At 43.2% G+C, this 9,716-nt stretch overlaps 1 protein-coding gene across 1 annotated transcript in view; it reads left to right on the top strand.

The window, feature by feature from the left end:
* The first annotated feature begins 8,957 nt into the window (after nucleotides 1–8,957).
* trpm7 (transient receptor potential cation channel, subfamily M, member 7) overlaps nucleotides 8,958–9,716 on the top strand; it is a 121,471-nt gene continuing 120,712 nt past the window's right edge. The window contains exon 1 of the mRNA XM_043674578.1: nucleotides 8,958–9,042. The gene's annotated coding sequence lies outside the window, so the exon portion shown is untranslated. The remainder of the gene's footprint in view (nucleotides 9,043–9,716) is intronic.

Raw genomic sequence — 9,716 nt, forward strand, 5'->3', positions numbered from 1 at the left:
AGGCAGGTAGTACTGAGGAAGTGGGGGGGCTGCAGAAGGATCTAGACAGTTTGGAAGAGTGGTCCAGGAAATGGCTGATGGAATTCAATGTGAGCAAATGCGAGGTCTTGCACTTTGGAAAAAAGAATACAAGCATGGACTACTTTCTAAACGGTGAGAAAATTCGTAAAGCCAAAGTACAAAGGGATCTGGGAGTGCTAGTCGAGGATTCTCTAAAGGTAAACATGCTGGTTGAGTCTGTGATTAAAAAAGCGAATGCAATGTTGTCATTTATCTCAAGAGGGTTGGAATATAAAAGCACCGTTGTGCTACTGGTTAGGCCCCATTTTGAGTACTGTGTCCAGTTTTGGTCCCCACACCTCAGGAAGGACATACTGGCACTGGAGCGTGTCTAGCGGAGATTCACGCGGGTGATCCCTGGAATGGTAGGTCTAACATGAGTTACGGCTGAGGGTCCTGGGATTGTATTCATTGGAGTTTAGAAGATTAAGGGGAGATCTAATAGAAACTTACAAGATAATACATGGCTTGGAGAGGGTGGACGCTAGGAAATTGTTTCCGTTAGGCGAGGAGACTAGGACCGTGGACACAACTTTAGAATTAGAGGGGGTAAATTCAGAACAGAAATGCGGAGACATTTCTTCAGCCAGAGAGTGGTGGGCCTGTGGAATTCCTTGCCGCAGAGTGCAGTGGAGGCTGGGACGCTAAATGTCGTCAAGGCAGAGATTGATAAATTCTTGATGTCACAAGGAATTAAGGGCTATGGGGAGAATGTGGGTAAGTGGAGTTGAAATGCCCATCAGCCATGATTGAATGGCGGAGTGGACTCGATGGGTCGACTGGCCTTACTTCCGCTCCTATGTCTTATGGTGTTATGGTCTAAAGTAGAATGACCTGTAAATTTAATGCTAATATTTCAAAAACCATTTCTATAATGTAAACTTAGCAATATAAAGAATAACTTCATGTGAAATGATGATGCCTAAATTACCTGTATCACTGATGTCAGGATTCATATGATGTTATACAACCAGTCAATTGGGATGAATTATTCAGTGATTCAGATTTGATAAGAGTGATTTTAGATGTGAAGTGCTGTAGTTAATTTGTCAGGGTATGTATTTATTGAACAGTATGTACGAAATATGTATGCTATATAATGTCAAACAGTATGATTTGATTTATTGTAGTCACATGTACCTAAGTACAGTGAAATGTTTTGTTTGTGTGTAGCACAGATCGATCATGGTAAGCAAGGACATGCAGATCATAAGGTGCTGAGGCAGAGTGAGACGTGCAAGGTTATACTGCATAGGGGGTGCATGAAGCAAGACCAATATTAACAAGGTCAACATTGTTTGGAATCATAGTTAAAAATCACACAACACCAGGTTATAGTCCAACAGGTTTATTTGAAAGCACTAGCTTTTGGAGCACTGCTCCTCCTTCAGGTGGTTGTGGAGTATAAAATCATAGGACACAGAATTTATAGCAAAAATTTAGTGTGATGTAACTGAAATTATACATCAAAAAAGACCTGGATTGTGTAAGTCTGTCAACTTAACATCTCAACACACTGTAAATATTTGATATAAATTGTCTCCTACGATCTTATACTTCACAACCACCTACAGCACTCCAAAAGCTAGTGCTTCCAAATATTGTATACCTGTTGGACTTTAACCTGGTGTTGTGTGATCATTAACTTTGTACACCCCAGTCCAACACCAGCACCTCCGCATCAAAAAATTAGAGAGTCCATTCATCAGCGTAATAACGGCTGGGAAGACGCTGTTCTTGAACCTGTTGGTGCGTGTGTTTAAGTTTCTGGATCTTCTACCTGATGGAAGAGGTTGTAAGAGAGCATTACCAGAATGAGATGGATCTTTGATGTTGGCAGCCTTTCCATGACAACAAGAGGAGTAAATTGAGGCCATGGGTAGGAGGTTGGCTTCCGTGATGGTCTGGACTGTGCACACAACCTTCTGTAGTTTCTTACAGTCCTGGGCAGAGTAGTTACCAAGCTGTTATGCACTCAAACAGTATGTTTTCTATGGTGCATCTGTAACAGTTGGTGAGGGTCTTTATGGATATTCTGAATTTTTGAAACTACCTGAGGATGAAGAGGCATTGTTGGTGCCTTCTTGGCCATAGCATCTATGTGTGAAGTCCAGGGCAGGTTATCATCACTCCTAGGAACTTGATGATCTCAACCCTCTCAGGCTCCTCTGATGATGTAGATGGGGGGGGTGTTGTCCTCCTTTCTTCCTGAAGTCAATGATCAGTTCTTTTGTTTTGCCAACCTTGAGAAGGAGGTTGTTATCATTGCACTATGACACCAAGCCCTCTGTCTCCTTTCTGAATTCTGACTCATCGATGTTAGGTATCCATCCTATCATGTTGGTGTTGTAGATGACATTTGTTCAGAATTTGGCAACACAGTCGTGGGTGTACAGAGAGTACAGTGGGGGCTGAGAACGCATCTTTGGTGGTGGCCAGGGAGGGGGGTAGGCTCCCGTTTTGAGGATTATCGTGGAGGAGGTGCAATTGTCTGTCTTTACTGATTGCAATCTGTGGGTCAGAAGGTGAGGATCCATTTACGGAGGGTGGAGGTGAGACCTAGGTCTCAGTTTTGAGGTAATCTTCAGGGGATTATGGTGTTGAATGTGGAGTTGTAGTCAATAAACAGGAGTCTGACATAAATGCCCTTGTTGTCCAGAGATTCCAGGGATGAGGGGAGGGCTAGAGAAATGGCTTCTGCTTGGACCTGTCATTGGCAAATTGCAGGAGATTGAGGCAGGCTGGAGGCTTAGAGTTGATGTAGGCCGTGACCAGCCTCTCAAAGCATGTCATGATTATTGAGGTCACAGCCACTCGACAGTAGTCATTAAGGCATGCTGTATGCACTTTCTTTGGTATTTCTTTTGAATCATTAGAGAATTAATATGAATTCATTACTCATTTTTACTTTATTCCATTATGATAGTTGATGTAATCCAAAGGCAACATGCATGTCAATCTCTCAAAAATGTTACTGTTGTAAAAAAATCACCTTCAGATTTTGAGCTGAAAAATATAGTCTCAAAAATATCACTCCTAAATTGATATAAATGGTAAATGCTCTTGCAATCCCGGTTTTTGGTTGTGTATTCTGTTGACTGAGATTGTGTCACCTCATGCAGTTATGAATTAATTCAAAATTATTCTCCTCTTAACCTTTTGCTCCCACACCCAAGCATGTCATGTCCTCAACTCAAATATACATGAATGGGTGAGCAAAAGGACAGTAAGGGCTATTGACATTGTGTTCTCTGAATATTTGGATACATGACATGTCCTGTTGTTGTCAGATTCCTTTGCTTAAACCAAGTACAAGTAGATATAGACTCAGACGTACAGCACAGAAACAGACCCTTTGGTCCAACTTGTCCATGCTGACCAGATACCCTAAACTAATCTTCAAACAAAAGGAGACCATTGAGGTCCCAGCTTCCTGGCCCCAACCGTCTCCTTTTCACTACATTCTCTCAACACCCCCATTCCATGCTAGGGTGGTATAAAATAATTTCCATTTCTTTCTTGAACAGAGGCCGAGCCAGGTCCCATCTTCTCTCAACTTCCTCCATCTGCTTGAAATTGTTCTCACGTTAAACAACTTCTGATTAACTACACTTAATACCTGCTTAGAAGTTAATCTGAAGGTTCTCCAACTGGATGAAACCATGGATGAACAGGAAGACCCACTGCCTACTAAAGTCAGAGCCTGACGACTGTGGCCATTACAGGAAATCCAGATATGATCACCATTAGAGATGCCAAGAGGCAATACCAGACTAAGCTAGGGACCCCAACTAACCATACAGAATCATAGAGTCATACAGAATGGAAACAAATCCTTCAGTCCAACTCATCCACACTGACCAGATACTTATTAATCTAGTCCCATTTACCAGCACTTGTCCTGTCTCCCACTAACCCCTTCCTATTCATATACCCATTCAAATGCCTTTTAAATGTTACAATTGTACCAGCCTCCACCACTTCCTCTGGCAGCTCGCTCCTATATGTATCACCCTCTGTGTGAAAACGTTGCCCCTTAGGTCTCTTTTACATCTTTTCCCTCTCACCCTAAACCTATGCCCTCTAGTTCTAGACTCCCCCACCCTGGGGAAAAGACCTTGTCTATTTACCCGTGCCCCTCATGGTCTTATTAACTTCTATAAGGTCACCCCACAGCCTTCGACACTCCAGGGAAAACAGCCCAGCCTATTCAGCCTCTCCCTATAGCTCAAACAATCCAACCCTGGCAACATCCTTGTAAGTCTTTTCTGAATCCTTTCAAGTTTCACAAAATGCTTCTGCTAGGAGGGAGTTCTCATATAAAGTGTGTTTCAGCAGTGTGATTTGGCCATAACATCGCTGAAGAATAGGAAACGGTATTTTCGAGAATGCTTGCCTCTGTTCAAGCAGTTGCGTGATTCCAGCAGCGATTGTTTCGCACATTTTGTTCTGAGTATGTGAGAGGTACAGTACTATACATCTCAAAAATTAAAGAAATGGACATTCATTGCTCTCCCTCTGACACAAGAATGTTCTTGTATAATTCCTGTATAAGCCCTGTGAAGAAGTGGAAAGTGAGGATATTGAAGAGCTGCTGAGGCTCCCTGTGAAGACTTTTCTGCAACTGATTTACAATAGCTTGTCACTGAGGGGGAAATGAAAGCTGAAGGTAGAAAAGGTGAAGTCCAGGATGCAGCACCACGAGAGCTTTCCACTTCTCTTTTGTCTTCTCCCCTGATGGAAATTGAGAGGCAGTTGCAGCTGTTAGAATATAACAATTACAATGCAGAAAGCAGCAGGATAGCAGTTTTTTTAGATTAGATTACTTTACAGTGTGGAAACAGGCCCTTCGGCCCAACAAGTCCACACTGATCCGCCGAAGCGTAACCCACCCATACCCCTACATTTACCCTACATTTAGGTAAGGGGTAAAATGTAGGGGTATGGGTGGGTTACGCTTCGGCGGGTCGGTGTGGATTTGTTGGGCCGAAGGGCCTGTTTCCACACTGTAAAGTAATCTAATCTACCCCTTACTTAACACTACGGGCAATTTAGCATGGCCAATTCACCTGACCTGCACATCTTTGGACTGTGGGAGGAAACCGGAGCACCCGGAGGAAACCCACACAGACACGGGGAGAACGTGCAAACTCCACACAGTCAGTCGCTTGAGGCGGGAATTGAACCCGGGTCTCTGGCGCTGCGAAGCAGCATGCTAACCACTGTGCCACCGTGCCGCCCACAGTTCATTCAGTAAGAAATCACCTGGAACCCTATGAACAGTTTCTTCAAAACATTTTTTAAAAAAGGGCAAGGTAGCAAAAGCTGAATGTTTCTTGAGCATTAGTTTAAAAAAAGATAGTCAGAAAACTATCAACTTCTGCAACCACAACTGCACTTGAATGGGAAAATCCACTGTCTCTGTTTTTTCCCATGTAAGGTTAAATTTTGTTTTGTTAATAAATACGATTTCAACCTTCATTCAGGCTGTGCTGTACTTTGTGTTAGGTTTTTGGGTGATTTTTGAGCGATGGTGAGTGTTGTTTTTTGCTGGTTTGCCCCTAGCCCCACTTTTCCCAGAGGCCCCATTATTTCTGTTAAGCAAGGTTTCATTGGAACACAATTATGGTGTTATAGGAGAACTACCTGTAGGCTAAAGCTTCATTAGTGACTTATGCCTTTTTATAATTTTTGTGTTATCTTAAGAATTCTAATGTAGCTGGTAAAGCTTTTGATTTCCCAAGTATTTAATATGACTGTGTTTTTGTTGGAACACTTAGATGATTGATTTGAGTTCAGGCCAGAGTGTCGGAAGGTGAGCGGTTTGTTTGGTCATAGAGCCCTGATTCATGCTGTCAATTTCCTGAGTTCAGTCTCATTATCAGGGCAATGCTGTTTGTGGAACCAATCCTCCAGTGTTTTTTTCTAAGCTTGCTTGTTTTGAGTGTGTGCAGTGGCTATGGAATTAGAGATCTGTTTATTTGATGCATATTTATTGGAATTCAGACTTCCCTGAGGAAAAAACTGGCTTAGTATTTACTTCTGAACTCCAAGGCAGCAATGGCTCCTAGCAGAGCTCTGACTGAATGCTAGCAAATGTAAGGGCCCTTTTCCATTCTTTGTGTTGTTTCTTTTATTAGTGAGTGAGTCTAATGGACTGACTTTAGGGCCAATAGCAGCTGTACAAAAAGGCCTGTGAAAAACTAGGCTTTTTGTCGAGACCCCCACCATTCATGAACTCCCTCATCAAAGATCCTGAGCCCTTGCCCCACTTGACAATGAAATAATTCTTGAAATACTGCCATCATTCAATAACCAAGGAAGTCAAATATTCACAAGGATCTTTAAACATTCATATAATATCACATCCAAGAACCATATTTCAAATTAGACAACAAAAGGCAAAAGAAATTTTGAGTTCTATTGTAAACTTGTAGTTTAGCACAAATACCAGTTTCCACCTTTCCCTCCTGGATCCTCTCCCAGTTGGAAGAATCCAGCTCTTTCTGTTTTAAAGTGTCCTGTTCAGAAATGTTGTGATACACATCTGTGTCAGACGAGGCTTGAGCCTGGACCCTCTGGCACTGACGTAAGGACACTACCAATGTGCCATACGACCCTTTTAATAAAGATTCACTGACAAATTAACTACATAGCCAATCAAGTTGCAAACACTGCTTGTTAAAAAATATTTTAAACCCAGTTAGCTAATTAAGTAAATAACTAACACTGTCTAGCTATTTTGTTTAGTCAACCTGATTCAAACATTGACACATATCTGAGCCAGGTAGGAATTGAACCAAGACAGTTTGATCCAAAGGCAGGGGCTGTATCACTACGCTGCAAAGTCATTTATTGAGCACAACTCTTAAGCCTTTTCTCATTAAACTCTGGAGCTGTTCTGGTTTACCCTTTAAAGGGCCTCCGTTCTAATGACATCGCAGACTCTGCCTTTTGTCTTAATTTTGCCAGCCAGGTGCACAAAATGTTGAAATTTGCAATGCATGTGCTGTGCAAATGAGCATTATGCTCACGGAGCCAATGACTATCTCTAACCCCATTTTAATTTAATAATCAGAATTTAGTTATCTGCCACATGTGACTACTGGTGAATACATTGGACAACATGGGCCTGTATAATGTTTTTAAAAATGGTATTTAGTGTACATGCATAGATCCGAAGATGTGCCATTGAGAAGGTTGTGAGGGAATTTTACCCAAGAACCGCAAAATAGTTCAATGGCATGATGTTACTGCATGGCAAATTCTATTTGTTAGTCAATCATTTTGCAAAAGTTCTCTGTGTTTACAGGTGAATAATCTAAAGAACAAAGGTTTGATACTTTAAAAGTATATCACCTGAACTTGCGCTATTTGTCCATATAAAGTCGACATGAACTCTTGTGTAATTCAAGCAGCTGCCTTTAAAAGACTGTCTGGAAAACGTGCTATTTATCTAGACAGTTGTCTAACCGTGATGCATTGTAAGCTTGCCCTTTGTCGGATCAAACAGTTTATTTCTACAGTTTTTCAGTTTTCAAGCATCATCTCTGAAACAAATGACTCTTGATAGCTCCCCAAATCTCGCACTTTCTTTCGAATAAGGTGAAATGAGTTCTGGACATAGCGATATTTGACAATGTGGCATCAAGGAGCCTTGGAAAGTTGGAATCAGTCGATATCTCGGGGCAAACTCTCTGCTGGATAGTTTCATACCTGGCACAGAGGAAGATGGTTGTGGTTGTTGAAGGTCAGTCACCTCAGCTCCAGGACATGATTAGATTAGGTTATTTAGTGTGGAAACAGACCCTTCGACCCAACAAGTCCACACCGACCCTCTGAAGAGCAACCCATCCAGACACATTCCCCTACGTTTACCCCTTCACCTCACACTACGGGCAATTTAGCGTGGCCAATTCACCTAACTTGCACATCATTGGACTGTGGGAGGAAACCGGAGCCCCCGGAGGAAGCCGGAGCCCCTGGAGGAAACCCACGCAGACACGGGGAGAATGTGCAAACTCCACACAGACAGTTGCCTGAGGTAGGAATTGAACCCAGGTCTCTGGTGCTGTGAGGCAGCAGTGCTAACCACTGTGCCACTGTGCCTCTCGTGATCTCTGCAAAAGTTCCTCAGTTCCTAGGGTAGTGTCCTAGGTCTAATCATCTTCAGCTGCTTCATCAATGACCTTCGCCCCATCGTAAGGTCAGTAGTAGGGATGTTTGCCGATCTGCAGTCCTTACTTTCTCTTCAATAATTGCGAAATGGTCAGCACTTTTCGTGGACCCTCAAATATAGAATCAGTCTCCCTTCAAATGTAACAAGAAATGAACAAGTGACATTACTGTCACACATGCCAGGCAATGACCATCTCCAATAAGAGACAGTCTGACCAACACCCCTTAACATTCAGTGCTGTCCTGTCACCATTACTGAATTCCCTGATTATCAGCATCATTGGGCTTACCATTGACCAGAAACGTAACTGGACTCACCACATAAAGACTGGCTACAAAAGCAGGTCAGAGGCGAAGAACAATCAGTGAGTAACTCCTCTCCTGATTCGCCAAAGCTTGTCCACCATCTACAAGGCTCTTCAGAAGCTTGACACCATCCAAGACAAAGCAACCCACTTGATTGACACCATATCCACAAACATCGCCTCCCTCCATTGCCAACACTGCAATCGACAGAAATTCTGCATTGCACTAAACATTGAGACAATACCTTCCAAACCCTCAGCCACTTCCATCTAGAACAATAAGGGTGGCAAGTACATGGCAACATCGCCAACTGTAAGTTCCCCTCCAAGCCACACGCTATCCTGACTTGAAAATATATCACTATTCCTTCAGTATCTCTGGGTCAGAATCCTGGAATTCCTTCTATAATTGCAATTTGGGTCTATCTACAGAACATGGACTACAGCTTCCCACCACCACTTCAAGGGCAACTAAGGATGGGCCATTAATGCTGACCAGGTAACGATGCTGACATCCTACGAATGAATTTTAGAAAGAACTTTGCATTTTTAAAGACATGAAGGTGTGCATAATTTCAATACACACTGGTTTATTTCGTATCTGAAAATATGTTGCTGGAAAAGCGCAGCAGGTCAGGCAGCATCCAAGTAGCAGGAGAATCAACGTTTCGAGCATGAGCCCTTCAGGAATGAGGAAAGTGTGCCAAGCAGGCTAAGATAAAAGGTAGGGAGGAGGGACTTGGGGGAGGGACGTTAGAAATGCGATAGGTGGAAGGAGGTTAAGGTGAGGGTGATAGGCCAGAGTGGGGGTGGGGGCGGAGAGGTCAGGAAGAAGATTGAAGATTAGGAAGGTGGTGCTGAGTTTGAGGGTTGGGACTCAGACAAGGTGGGGGGAGGGGAAATGAGGAAACTGGAGAAATCTGAGTTCATCCCTTGTGGTTGGAGGGTTCCTAGGCGGACGATGAGGCGCTCTTCCTCCAGGAGTCGTGTTGCTATGGTCTGGCGATGGAGGAATCCAAGGACCTGCATGTCCTTGGTGGAGTGGGGGAGAGAGTTGAAGTGTTGAGCCACGGGGTGGTTGGGTTGGTTGGTCCAGGTGTCCCAGAGGTATTCTCTGAAACGTTCCGCAAGTAGGCGGTCTGTCTCCCCAATATAGAGGAGGCCACATCGGGT

Source organism: Chiloscyllium plagiosum, chromosome 32 (assembly GCF_004010195.1).
Source record: "Chiloscyllium plagiosum isolate BGI_BamShark_2017 chromosome 32, ASM401019v2, whole genome shotgun sequence".
Taxonomy (NCBI): Eukaryota; Metazoa; Chordata; class Chondrichthyes; order Orectolobiformes; family Hemiscylliidae; genus Chiloscyllium; species Chiloscyllium plagiosum.